Raw genomic sequence first — 15,000 nt, forward strand, 5'->3', positions numbered from 1 at the left:
TGAATTCTTTACGTGTTGCCTTGCTGCTGTCCTTGATTTTTGTTCCTCTTCTTCCCATTCTTATTTCCGATCGTATTTTTTGTTATTACTGTGTTTTTTTATTATGGTTGTTGATGTTTTATTAGTGTGGTTGCAATAGCAGCAGTAAGAGTAGTAGTAGTTGTCATTATTGTGATTGTTGTTGTTATTATTATTATTTTTATTGTTGTTGTTGTTGTTGTTCTTGTTGTTACTATTATTATTATTATTATTGTTATAATTATTATTATTATTATTATTATTATTATTGCTATTATTATTATTATTATTATTATTATCATCATCATCATCATGGTTATCATGATTGTTATTAACATAATCATTATCATTATTATCATTATTATTATTATCATTATCATTATTATTTTTATCATCATCATTATTATCTTTACTATTATTGATGTTATTGATATTAATAGTAGTATTGTTATTACCGTTATACGGATTATTATTGCTGTTATTATAATTTTTATCATTATTATTATTAATTTTATCATTATCATCGCTGATATCATCGCTATCATTGTTATCATGATTTACATTATTAGTAATACCATCGTCATTCTTTTGATTATTCCCATTTGATTTAATAGAGAATAAAACCCAAAGAAGCACATCAAAAAATGCTTTACCTCCAGAGAATCTTCAAGCTGAAGATGTATTGAGATTCTCTCTCTCTCTCTCTCTCTCTCTCTCTCTCTCTCTCTCTCTCTCTCTCTCTCTCTCTCTCTCTCTCTCTCTCTCTCTCTCTCTCTCTCTCTCTCTCTCTCTAAACTACAGCATTTGGAGAACGCTGTTGTTTTCAGCTCAGAGTCGACATGTTAAATCAAGGGGGATTTTTCGTAACATAAATGGATATTTGCAATTTCTGATGTTCAGTGTGGATGAGAATAATAAATAGTAGAGGAGTTGATGGATTGAAGGTTAAATCATCTGATTGTCTGGGTTTTGTTCCTAATCAGGAAGAGATGGGTGGAAGGTGGTGGTGGCGTGAGGGGGGGAGGGGGGGCGGGGAAGATGTCACTTAAGAATGTTATGCATTTTTATTATTATTATTTCTCACGCAGATGGTCATGCTCATATTCATTTTCTATCTTGATGCGTTTGCACACAAACAAGAAATTGTTATGAATGTATTAAAAAAAAAAAAAAAAAAAAAAAAAAAAATATATATATATATATATATATATATATAGAGATATATATATATATATATATATATATATATATATATATATATATATATATATATATATACACATATATATATGTATTCACCTATTTTCTCCGTCACTCCCTTCACTCTTCATCTATTTATCCTTATCTCCTTCCCTCTCCTACCACGTTCCCCTTACCCCTTCTCCCATACCCCCTCCCTCTTTCCCCTACCCTTTACCCTCTCTATCTTTCCCATACCCTTTACCCCCTCCCTCGTTCCCCTTCCCCCTTCCCCCCATCCATCGTTCCCCTTCTCCCTTTTCCCATACCCCCTATCTCTTTTTCCTATCCCTTACCCCCTTCATCGTCCCCCTTCCCCATCCATCGTTCCCCTTCCCCTTTCTCCCATACCCCCTCTCGCGTTCTCCTACCCTTTACCCTCCCCCTTACCCCTTCTCCAATACCCCCTCCCTTTTTCCCCTACCCCTAACCCTCTCTTTTTCCCCAACCCCTTACCCCTTCTCCCATACCCCCTCCCTTTTTCCCCTACCCCTTATCCTCTCTCTCTCTTTCCCCTATCCCTTACCCCTACCTTCGCTCCCCATCCCCCTTCCCCTCTCTTCCAAGAACGCCTCCTTGATGGTGCTGCCCTCTATGAGAATATTAAATACGTCGTCCCGGCCCCCATCGCCCCTATATTGGTGCTATCCCTGGCGGATGTTCACGAGCGCATCTCACGCGTTATGCTCGGCCCGTGGCGTCGCCGGCCTTCTCGTCGTTATATAACACCTCTCCTTGTCATTTACCTCCGTCATCACCTCCTCTTCTACCTCTTCTTCCGACGCCAGACTCGCCTTTTTGGGGGGTGGGGGTGAGAGTGGGAGGGTGGGTGGTGGTAGGGTGGGGGCGAAGGATGGTGTTGGGGGTGGGGTGGGGGGTAGAGGATGGTGTTGGGGATGGGGTGGGGGGTGGAGGATGGTTTTGGGGGGTAGGGTGGGGGTGGAGGATGGTGTTGGGGGTGGGGTGGGGGTGGAGGATGGTGTTGGGGGTGGGGTGGGGGGTGGAGGATGGTGTTGGGGGTGGGGTGGGGGGTAGAGGATGGTGTTTGGGGATGGAGGATGGTGGGGTGGGGGGGTGAGGGCAAAGGCTGTTATCTTTTTTTCTTTTTCCAATTTCATATAATTTTCCTATTTTTCTTTCTTTTTATGTCCACGTTCCTCTTTGCCTTATATATATTTTTTTCGTACCCGTTGTTTTTTCCTTATAAGAAATAAATCCATATCTGAATGTCTGTTCATGTCTTACATGGATTATCATTTATTCTGTTAGTCAGAATTACCATATTTTTCCCGTAGACTATTTTACAAAACGATCTTTATCATTACCTCATTTCTTTCTCCCTTTTCCTCCCTCCCTCCCTTTTTTCCCCTCCATTGTTCTCTTTGCCTGGATTATTTCTTCTTCCTTCTCCTCGCCCTCCCTTTTCCTCTTTCATCGTATCTCCGCATCCTTTCCCTTCCCTCTTTTACTTCGCCTCTCTCTCTCTCATCAACCTTTCTTAATCTTAATTCTCGATCATCTCCTTCCCCCTATCGCCATTCTTCCATTACACATTCTTTCTCTTTTATCCCCTTCTTATGTTCTCCTTCCCATAGGCATCTTCCCTCTTTCTACCATTTTTTTTCTTATCCTTCCTTTCTACTCCCAATTCCCCCTCCTTCTCTATCTCCACCCCCTTACCCCTTTTTTTCTCTCCTCCCTCTTTATTCTCTCCTTCGCCCATTTTCCGCGTCGGATCTCCAAAATCACTCTTTCCGCCCGCATTCTCCCGTCTCCTTTATCTCTCTCTGCCTTTTCTCTCCTCCTGACGAACTCATCATAAAATCTGCAGCAACGGAACCCTTTTAACCCCGGCCTGGAAAAAGGGGGACTGTATTTATCTAAATCCTTTTCTTTTGTAGTACACCGCGAGCTCTCTCTCTTTCTCCCTCCCTCTCCCCCCATCTCCCTCACCCCCCCAGTCCTCCTCTGTCTAATTCCTTTCTTCTTGCACCTCCCTCTCCACACCCTGCACTACGAGATCTTATATCTCTCCTCCCTTTTTTCCTTCTCCTTTCCTTGTTATCTCACTTCTTCCTTGTATCTTCTCTCCTCAACCCTTCTATTCCCTTTCACTCCCCCATCCTCCCTTTCTCTACTCGTCTCTCTAACACTCTTCTCCCTCCTGTTTCCCCCTACTTATATCTCCCATTTTTTCCTTCTCCTTTCCTTGTATCTTCACTCCTCAACCCTTATGTTCTCTTTCACTCCCTCATCCTTCCTTTCTCTCCTCGTCTCTCTAACACTCTTCTCCCTCCTCTTTCCCCCTACTTATATCTCCCCTTTTCTCCCAGTTTTCCTGAACACCTTTCCTCCACCTCATTTTTCCTTATTATTACACCAACACCTTTTCCATTTGTCGTTTCTTAGCTCTTATTCCTCCCCCTCTCTAACCCCATTCTCCTTCCCCTCTTCGTATAATGTCTTTCATCCCTGTCCCCCTACCCCCTCCTATTTACCCTTTCTCCTCTTCCCTCTTCGTTCCCTCTTGCCTTCGTATATTCCTTTCTTTCTCTCTTTTCTTTCTTTTTGTATATTTCTTTTATGTTTGACATTTTTTTCCTCTCTGTTTTTATGTGAACTTTCCATATCCTGTTGGTGTTGATTTTCGTTTTTTGTTTCAATTCTGTTTCGCCATTTGATTTTTCTGGTGTGTTTTTTTTTTTTATCCCTTCCTTTATCTATATATTAGTTATTCCTTTTTTTATCTTTCCCTACTTTGCATATTTCCAGAATACAAATCGTTTTACTTTTATCACTCCCTCGTCTATTCCTTTTTTTGTACTACCAAGTTCTTTTGCTTTCTTTTGTGTACCATTCTCTCTCTCTCTGTATTTTCATGCCTTTTCTTTCTGCCTTTCTCTATCCATCTTCCTTTGTTTCCTCTCCCCCGTTTTCCTTTGTGCGAAAATCCACGAGGAATCAATCCTCTCTCTCTTTTATTTTATCTCTTTCCCCTTTAGTTATTTTCTCTTTACATTCCCTTTCTCTCCTTTATTCTCCTCTTCCATTTCTTCCATTCCCCCCTTTTCACAGAATTGACCAAAGATCCGGATTCTCTTCGCCATCTGCCCCTTTGTTTGGTCCTCTTCAGGTGCTGCTTCCACTTCCGCTGTGCATTGCTCTTCCTCTCCGATTTCTGCGAATTTCCTCTGCCTGTTCATCCATTTGTTTTCTCTTTCAGCGGATGCTCGTTCTTCCTTGTTTCTGCCTGTTTGTCTGTTTCTGTCTATCTGTCTCTATTTGTCTGCCTGTTTGTCTCTCACTCTATCTCTCTGTCTGTCTGAATGTCTCTCTCTCTTTCTCATTCTCTCTCTCTTTATATATATATATATATATATATATATATATATATATATATATATATATACATACATATATATATATGTATATATATATATATATATATATATATATATATATATATATATATATATATATATATATTTATAACATATATACATATATACATATGCTTGCCCCTCTCTCTTTGTCTCCACTCCTATTATTTTTTTGCTTTATTTTCGTTTTACTCATCTCCCTGTATCCCTTCTCTTTATTCCTCTTATATCTCTCTCTTTATTCTGTGTCTCTTTTTCCCACTGCCTTTCCACTTTCTTTATCCTTCGCCGGATTCCATCTTTTCGCTCCGCCTTCGGATCCAAATCTTCATTTTCCAGAAAGCGAGTCCAAACTTTTTTCACAATTTCTGCGGCGTAATTTTCCACGTTTTTTTTCCCTTTCTATCTCCCTTCCTAACCCCTCAACCCTCCCCCCTCCCCCCTCCCCCTTTAGGTAGAACGAATAGAATTACAACTAACGACGTTTTCCCTAGCTCCGTGTACATCACCTGTCCCTCTTCCAATATTTGTGTAGCCCATTCGCCGCACTAATACAAGATTGGTTTCGTCTGCTTCCCCTTCCCCTAAAAGAAAAGAGTCTCCCTTGCCGCGTTATTCTCCTTCCATTCTCCCTCACCCTGCCTTCCATCCCCTCCTACCCCTACTCCTCCCCAACCCCTTTAAGGATCATACACATGCGCGCACGCTCTCGTACACTCTTATATTAACTTCAATCCAATCTAAAAAAATACACTCACATGCACACTTATGCGCACACGAACACATGCACACACACACACACGCTTATGCACACGTACACGTATACGTACACACATCTACAAACACACACACTTCTTCCCTTTCGCCCCTCCCCTTTTCTTCCTCAGGTTCCTCGCACTTAACGTTCCTCACCATCTCCTCCCAGCCACCTTCTCCTTGAACTCAAAAGCCCCCTCCCCCTTTTCTCCAAATCATCGCCTCTCCCTTTTCTCTCCCCTCTGCTCTGCCATATTTATTCTCCCCTCTCCCCTCTCTTTCTCTCCCTTGCCGTCCCTTCCCCTGAAGCCACAGAATCCCAACGCCTCGCAACCTAGGACCGGACCATATTCTATCCCTCCCCCCCTGTTGTAAATAGGCCTACTCCCCCCTTGCTCCCCCCTCATCCCCTACTAAATAGGCGTGGACACTCCGACACTCTCCTTCTCCTACTCCCCCCTCTCCCCACCATACAGGTCCGACGTCTCAGGGGAAGTAATCTGTTTACTGTTTTATTGTTGGCAGGTACTTTAGTCGGAATTGGCGAGCCTTTCATTTTGTCTAGAAGGGGCAGTGGCGCACACAGTGTAGGGGTGGGTTTTAAAAGCTTTTACGGCCGAACGGTTTACGAGTGTATGTGGTGTAATGAATATCATTTTGGGCGTGCAGGTGCGAGATGGTTTAATTTGTGTACGCACCTCCCAATTATACTGTTCTGTGCTTAAGATGTTTATCTCTCCGAGGGTCTTCTTGTAAGGTGGGAGGGGGGAGAGGGGGCTTCTTGAAGAAATCGGGGAGAAAAATCGGGTTTACGGGGAAAGCATTACGGAACGGGGGGAGCGGGGGGCGGTGGTCTGGATTTATAATTATGCTTCCTCGGATTGGATTAGTTTTACCGCCGGTTGGAGGGATGAGAGAGAGAATCCTTCTTGGAGATTCGTTCTTTTTACCTCTTTCGTCTTTCTCTCTTCTTTTTTTTCATCTCATTCTTCTTCTTCTCCTTTCTTTCTATTCAAGCTGGAAAAAGCAACATGCTATCCCACAATGCTTTTAGGGTTCCTCGTTTCCTGGAAGCAAATTGCGGCCTTGCATATCTCAGCCATCCTCAGACGGGAACAAGCAAGTGCTTCTAAGTTTCCCATGTAAATGTAAAGAGTATTAGTCCCCTGGTACAAACAAGTTTAATGGTCACGAGGAGGAGAGCCCAAGGCAGTTTTACCACTGAAAATGGGAAACCGCGGATGGAGGTAGGGCTGAGATGGAGAACGAGGGTGTGGCGAAGGGGAAGGGAGGGAGGGACGGACGGAGGGATGGGGGAGAGGGACGGAGGGAGGGGGAGGGGAAGGAGAGAAGGGTAGTAGGGGCGGCCGGGGATAAGGGGTGGGGGGCACTAGGGGGCGGAGGAAGAGAGCGGGTTAGAGGAGGAGAACGGGAAGGGGGTAGGGAGGCCCGGGTCGTGGGAGGGAGGGGAGGGGAGGGCGGATAGACAACGCGAGCATCCTCCTTTTTCCCACTGATTTTCGTCCTCCTGCCTTTTTACTTTCGTTCATTTCGCATTTTTTCTTGAAGCGTGTGGCGCTTCGTATGTAGTAATGATTTTGGAATTTCTCCATTCCATTATTCCTCAATGTCACGTTCATTATACGATCGAAGGTTTCATCGATCAAGGGACTCGTTTTCTATCTCTCTTTACCCCCCCCCCTCTCTCTCTCTCTTTCTCTCGCTCTCTCACCAAGTTCGTTAGGATTGAAAGTTTGCGAAACACAGCGAAAGCCTCCACGAACAAAGAGAATGTATGGGTGGATGGACAGATTTTATGTAGATCACAATATCAGATTTTCATTTTATCTCGGCATGGGAATCTTTAGAAATTCCCTATTGAACGCCGAGCTCATGCATTTTAAAGAAAGGTAACATATAATCCAAGGCCAGACTTAAAAGAAGGGAAAGAATAGAATAAAAGGCAACCATTGGCCGTGGGTTTCGGCATGACTCGAGTAATCTGGAGACCGACACGAAAAAGATGATGATAATACTGATAATAAGGGTAATGATAGTTGTGATGATAAAGATAATCATGAAGGACAGGGAAATAATGATTAAAACAGCAATAGCAATAATAATAGGAATAATAATGTTAACGATAATGATAATAATAATAGTACTAATAAAGACGATAACAATGAGAATAATAATAATGATTATAATAAAGATGATAATAATAATAATAACAACAACAACAACAACAACAACAACAAAACAACAATAACGACAACAACAACAACAACAACAATAATAATAATAATAATAATGATAATTATAGTGATAGTGATAATGATAATGATAATGATAATGATAATGATAATGATAATAATTATAATAAAGTGATGGTAATAATCATGATAATAGTATTAATCATGATAATGATGATGATAAAAAATGATGATAATGATAATTATAATTCTGATAATAATGATAGTAATGATAGTAATAATGATGATAATAATGATAAAAGATAATAATGATAATGATGATAAAATTAATACTACTAATAATAGTGATAATGATGATAGCGATCCTAATGGTAATGAGGATAGTAACAATGATATAGTAATTATAATAGAAATGATAATGATCATATTATTATCATAATCATAATAGTAAAGCAATGATAAAGGAAATGGTAAAAATTCTTAAATGACGATAATGGTGATAATTACTAGCAGTAATAACAATAATGATAAATTTGATAATAGTAATTGTAATGATAATGATGATAATAATGATTTAAGATAGAAGAGCGATATCCAAAAATAAAAACCATCTCACTAAATTTCAAAAGAAAGATGCTGTTTTTATTTACATTCGTCAGCTTTGAAATGCAACCAACGAAAAGGCTATTTTAGAAAATATATATGTATCTATTTCCATTTATTGTTGTTCCTTTATTCCCTTTTCCTTCAATTTTAGTGTTCCGTTTTCTGGCTCGTTCCCCGATTTTTCAGATTTTATATTCTGTATTTCCATCATTGTTGCAGTGCTTTTTAGGATTTCACTTAAAGGGATTTTCTTTTATCTGAGAGAGAAAATTTTAAAAAAGGAGAGAGAGAGAGAGAGAGAGACAGGCAGACAGACAGACAGACAGACAGACAGACAGACAGACAGACAGACAGACAAAGAGAAAGAGCGAGGGAGAGAGAGAGAGAGAGAGAGAGAGAGAGAGAGAGAGAGAGAGAGAGAGAGAGAGAGAGAGAGAGAGAGAGAGAGAGAGAGAGAGAGAGAGAGAGACTCAGAGAGAATCAGAAAGAGACAGAGCGAGATAGACAGACAGAAAAAAAAAACATTCAAAGACAACCAAGCAGACAAACAAACAGAAAACTAACCAACAAAGAAAGCCAAACCAAAACAAAACGAAGACAAAACATAAAAGGAACTTAAAAATCTCCTACTGTTGCCTTTCCACTCCAAGTTCCGCCGGTGATTGTTCCAAGAGGATGATCCACGTCTTCCATCAAAGCCTTCCATCCACACCCCTTTTTATTGGTCTTTTATTACGATATTTGTCTTGCATCATCGCCAGGCCGTCTGCACTGCCTGTTGCTGGATGAACGTCTACCAGTCTACCTTGATGAATGGATGTTTTGATGTTGAAATGTTGAAAGAGGGAAGGATTTGGATGCGAGGGAAGGATTTGGATGTGAGGGAAGGATTTGGATGTGAGGAAAGGATTAGGATGCGAGGGAAGGATTTGGATGTGAGGGAAGGATTGGGTGTGAGGAAAGGATTGGATGTGAGGGAAGGATTTAGATGTGAGGAAAGGATTTGGATGTGAGGGAAGGATTTGGATGCGAGGGAAGGATTGGATGTGAGGAAAGGATTTGGATGTGAGGGAAGGATTTGGATGTGAGGAAAGGATTGGATGTGAGGGAAGGACTGAATGTGAGGGAAAGATTCGTCTATGAGGGAAGGACTGAATGTGAGGGAAACTTTCGTCTATGAGGGAAGGACTGAATGTGAGGGAATGGTTTGTCTGTGAGGGAAGGATTGGATCTGAGAGATGGATTTGTATGTGTGGGACGGCATCGTCTGTGAAGGACGGCATCGTCTGTGAGGGAAGGATTTGTTTGTAAGGGAAGGCATCGCCTGTTAGGGAAGCATTTGTCTGTAAGCGAAGGAGTCGAAGAGAGCAAAAGATTCGTACTGAATGAAAGGATTCGTTTGTGAGGGAAGGATTCGCTTGTATTGGAAGGATTATGTAAGTGAAAGATTTGTCTGTGAGGGGAAATTACGTCTGTAAGGGCAGGATTCATATTTAAGGGAAGGATTCATATTTAAGGGAAGGATTCGTCTTTAAGGGAAGGATTCGTCTGTAGAGGTTGGTATGTTGTTTTAAAGATATGCGTTTTTATGTATTCATGAACAAGTACGTCCTCTAATGCATGGTTGATCTTCATGCAGGCACGCCTCTTTGCTTGAGCGTAGATTATGTGGACGTACACGCATACACATATAAACGAGCACTCTTATCTCTCTCTCTCTCTCTCTCTCTCTCTCTCTCTCTCTCTCTCTCTCTCTCTCTCTCTCTCTCTCTCTCTCTCTCTCTCTCTCTCTCTCTCTCTCTCTCTCTCTCACGTACACACTCACGCACACACACATACACAATTGCACATGCACATGCACGTACACACACACACACACACACATACGGATCAACATCAGCTTACACGCGCACACACAGAGTATATCAAAAACATCTGAAAGGCATTTGTAATCAGCGAAACTGATTTGCATACGCATGAATTTCGAGTTGGAAGAATGCCAGACTGACGGTGTCCTCCTGGTAGCACGTGTGCAGAAGTCTACGGTATTTTTCGCCACATTTCATTATTTGTCCTTGACATGTAGTTACCATGGGGCATCCAAAACATGTTACCGGTTCGCGAAATAAACCTTTTGTAAGTGATTATCTACCGTATATTATTTGATATAAACAGAAATATGATGATAATATAGACAAGGGTTTTTCCCCTCCCGCATAGAACGGTATTTCGAGAAGCACACTCAAGAGCTCGATTTATCTTATCTATATTTCCCGTCCTATGCGTTATACCCCCAGCTGGCACACTTCACACAACGCTGCCAGTATTTCTCCCGCCACTTCATCTGCCGGACACCTCAATATCCCTCCGGCAGATAAACGAAACTCGGCTGTATTTCGTTTTTACTCTCCGTCGAAATTTTTGTTCGTTTTTTTTTTCCGGTGGAAGGGAGGGTGAGAGGATGCTGTGTAAGGGGGTTATGAATACGGGGGGGGGGGGGGAGGTTGGAGAATTTTGTGTCTTTTTTTTCTTGTTTTGTGAGTTTTGATAAGAGAAAATGGATAATGGAAGGGGAGGTGTGGGCAGATAAAGTAAAGTGAATAAAGAAAAACGAAGAGGAAGCTGGCACTCATGCAAATATGGATACGGACACACACATACACACACACAGACAGACCCCCCAAACACATAGCCCTTCCACACACACACACACACACACACACACACACACACACACACACACACACACACACACACACACACACACACACACACACAACCCCCCCCCCCCCCCACACACACACACAGACGTACGAACACACGCGATCACCACACACAGTCACATACGAACACACTCGCTCACTCACCCGCACCTGCCGCGTATTATTTCTTTCCTTCGCGAGGCATTGTAAGCGTCTGGAGAAGCTGAAACGACCCAGTTAGACCCAGGCAGGGACGGTAGTGCTGAGTGGGTCTGTGGAAGTTCTCATCTGCAGCACAACAGCCAACTCCCATTCAGCGCCGGCACCTGCTCCCTTACCCGCTGTGGTAACTCTAGACGCTATGGAGTATATGTGTGTTGGAGTGTGGGAGTGGTAGGGGGGGGGGGTTGGTCTTGTGGATGTATGATTTCTTTGTATTTTTTGGTTTGACTGTATTTTTTAAAAAATTGTTTGTAGATTTTTTTTACTGCTTGTGTGGGTTTCGTCTTTTAAAGGCCTTTTAATCTTTATTTATGTGTTTGTTTACGTATTTGTTGTGCGTCTATATTTAGAAACGTTTTATGATGCTTTTAGGCTGTAATTACCTCCAGGAGTGATAAATGATAATTTCCTTGTCAGAAGACCCACTCAGATACCTCGTGGGAGGTGAGCTTTAGCAATTATCCTTTTTATCGAGGCAGCTTTATCCACGGCGATCTGATCCTTATATCTCATCTGTTTCTTTTTTACCCAAAGCGATACCAGGTCAACGTCCACGCACACAGACACACACACATACATACACACCCACACGCACTTAGGAGCGACGGCCCCAGCTGCCAGGTCGCACTTGAACTACTAGTCAGCCACCATTGTGCCGCGAAGGAGCCAGTCTTAATACATGCACACCGAAGTCATATAACAAGGCAGGAATTTGTAAGCGAATGGAGTATATTGTGTGTTTTTTTCGTCCTTGTTGTTTGAGTACAATTATACAGAGAGGGGCATAATGACACATGCACGTATCCCGGGGCTCCGCAAGTCCTGTAATCATACACAGTTCAGCAGCATATCCTTCGCGGCAGTAATATATGTGTGTTTCGTAACTAACGATTTTCCTTGGCGATTACCCCATGACGTATAGCGGGCGTTGGGGGCCGATCGCGAGCCGAGAGCTGTGAGCCAGACGCTGCTTGCCTGCTTGAATATACAAATTTATTTTTATGCATATATTTATGGTAATGGGAGCCGCGCCGCCGCGTCTATAACTCAAATGGATTAATTGCTAAAAATGTTGCTATGCGTTTTGCATCTGATTCTGCGAAGCGTGTTTTTGATTGGCGCACTTTTCCTTTCGTCTAACAATGCGGCTAATCTTGATCCTTCTTGATTTCAACCCTTTTTTCCCCCCTTTCTTTATCTAGCCACGCCCTCACCCGCACGTCTCCCGCATTCCTCACCTCCCGCAGACCAGCTGTCTTTAATTGCATCTCTTTTTCTCGTTTCACTAATTCCACCTACGGTCCTACAACTGGAAGCCGGTATCCAAACCTGCTGACTTCTCTGTTCTCTTTTTTCCCTCTCCTTCTTCTTCTGTTTATCGTGTTTCCTTCTACTTCGACGTTTTATTTCCTTGGCGTTTATTCGGTTTGTTCATGTTTCTTTTTATTCTGCTTTTTCTTTGTTGTTCATACGTGGGTTTTTATGCTTATTTTTGATGTCCAATTCATTATTTATCTTTCTGTTCGTGTATGGTTTATATTATGCTGACCATGGTTCTTTGTTCTCCTAGGTGTCCACATGAGGTTCTGTTGTTTTGTTGTTCAAGCGCGGCGTGTGTTCTTATGTTCATTATGTCTGGTTCTCTATTCTCGGTTATGTTATCTTTCCGGCGATTTTTTTTTTTTTTTTTTAATCATCTAGCCTCATTTCTTTGTTTATTTCTCCTTTTTTCTTCCTCCGACCGACATTGCCTCGCATCAGCATCTTCCATTACTCGCCTTCATTACTCCCTGGATTTCCTCCGGCCTCTCCCCCCCCTCCCCCCATCCCCCCTCTTTATCCCTCTCCTCACCTCTCATCATCTTCCCTGGCAATCTTCATTCCACATCGTTACGCTCCCTCCTATTTCTGTTACTCCTCTTCTGACTCCTTCATCTTCCTCCTCCTCTCCCTCGTTCCTCTTCGTTCTCTTCTCCCTCCTCTCTCCTCTTCGTTCTCTTCTTCTCCCTCCTCTCTCCTCTTCGTTCTCTTCTTCTCCCTCCTCTCTCCTCTTCGTTCTCTTCATTTTGCTCCATCTCAATCTGTTCCTCCTCCTGCCCCCCTCCCTCCCTTCGCCATCTCCACTGCCCCTTTTCCCTTCCCCTCTTCGTCCTCCTCCTCCTCTTCTTCTTTTCTCTCCTCCTCCTCTTCCTCTTTCTCCTCCTTTTCCTCCTCCACCTCCTCTTCCTCGTACCATGATCATCACCATTCCCTCCTCTCCTCCCATCTCGCTCTCTGCCCAGCCTCCCCTCATTAACCTCCTCCGCATCCTGCCTTCGCCCTCATCGACGCTGTCCTCACACCGCCCATATCCCAGATATTGCCCTTCTCGCGTCTCCCTGCTTGCCCTGGCTCTGCCCACCGACGGCATCATCACCGGGAACCAACTCATTACCTCGTACACTTCCACACACACACACGTACTGGCACCATAATTATATGAACGTACGTGCATACGCAACTCCGTGATAATACGGTCTTGAAGACACGGGTGTTATACAGAGACACTAACACATACTCAGGACACGTGTATAGACACAGAGGTACAGATCCATGAAACGTGCAGATATGGTGGTTACAGTGAACGTGTATAGTGTGTGTGCAAACGGTGCTATTCTCTGTTTTCATTTGCTCTGTTCGTTTTACCTCTGTTTCTGTTTCTCTTTGTCTTGTTTTCTCTTTCCCTTATTGTGTGGGTGTCTAGTTTATCTGCCTGTATCTATATTTGCTTTTCTGCCTATTTCTCTTTCTCTGCGTTGCTCTCTCCCCTTTCGCTATATTGCTTCTATCTTAGTATGTCTGTGTGTGTTTGCCTTTGTGTCTGCGCTCCTCCCATCCCTCTGCCTGTATTCCTGCCTGCCTGTCTGTCTGTCTGTGTGTCTCTTTCTCTCCGTTGCTTTACATACAAATGATATATATATATATATATATATATATATATATATATATATATATATATATATATATATATATATATATATATATATATATATATATATATATATATATATATATATATATATATATATATATACAAACGAAGTAATAACGACAACGTGAATATAACAAGTTACATGATTATATTCACGGTAAATGATAGGATCAGGAAAGTGATATGAAAAAATCAGTAAAACAGAAGAAAATTGAACGTCCCATCCTCCTCCTCCTCCTTTCTTCCCTGTCCCTTTGACCTCGCTCCTTCCCGCATCTTCCTTGGCTCGAAGAAAAGGAGTTGCGTCTTCAGTGCAAGATACAGGATAACCCCTCCCCCCCTCTACCCCAACCCCATCCCCCCATCCTCCAGTCCGCCCCCTCCTCCATTTCACGCGCCTCTCATCTTCATTTTCCTCTTCTTTTCGTTCGTTTTTGTTATTGTCATTTCCTTGGTCTACCTTTTCCTTGATTCTTTTGTTGTCATTTTGTGCTTATATTGTTTGTCTTTAGATTATATTTTCTTGTCAGTTTTCTTTTTAAATCTTACTATGCTGCATGTTTTTTTTCATCATCTTTATCCTTTATCACTCGCCTTTTCCCCGAATCCTTATACCCGGCTGGCTCTCCTGCCACCCATCAGACTACCTTCCCATCAGAGAGAGTGAGTATGTGTGTGTGTGTGTGTGTGTGTGTGAGAGAGAGAGAGAGAGAGAGAGAGAGAGAGAGAGAGAGAGAGAGAGAGAGAGAGAGAGAGAGAGAGAGAGAGAGAAGCAGTTCTTCCTCTTCTCTACCTCCCTTCGTCTTATCCCCTTTCCTACCTCTCTCCCACCCTCCCTACCTACCTCCTCCATTCCCACTTCCCTTCCGTCCCTCCCCTCCCCTAAACCGCTA

This window comes from Penaeus vannamei, chromosome 35 (genome assembly GCF_042767895.1).
Source record: "Penaeus vannamei isolate JL-2024 chromosome 35, ASM4276789v1, whole genome shotgun sequence".
In the NCBI taxonomy this organism is placed as follows: Eukaryota; Metazoa; Arthropoda; class Malacostraca; order Decapoda; family Penaeidae; genus Penaeus; species Penaeus vannamei.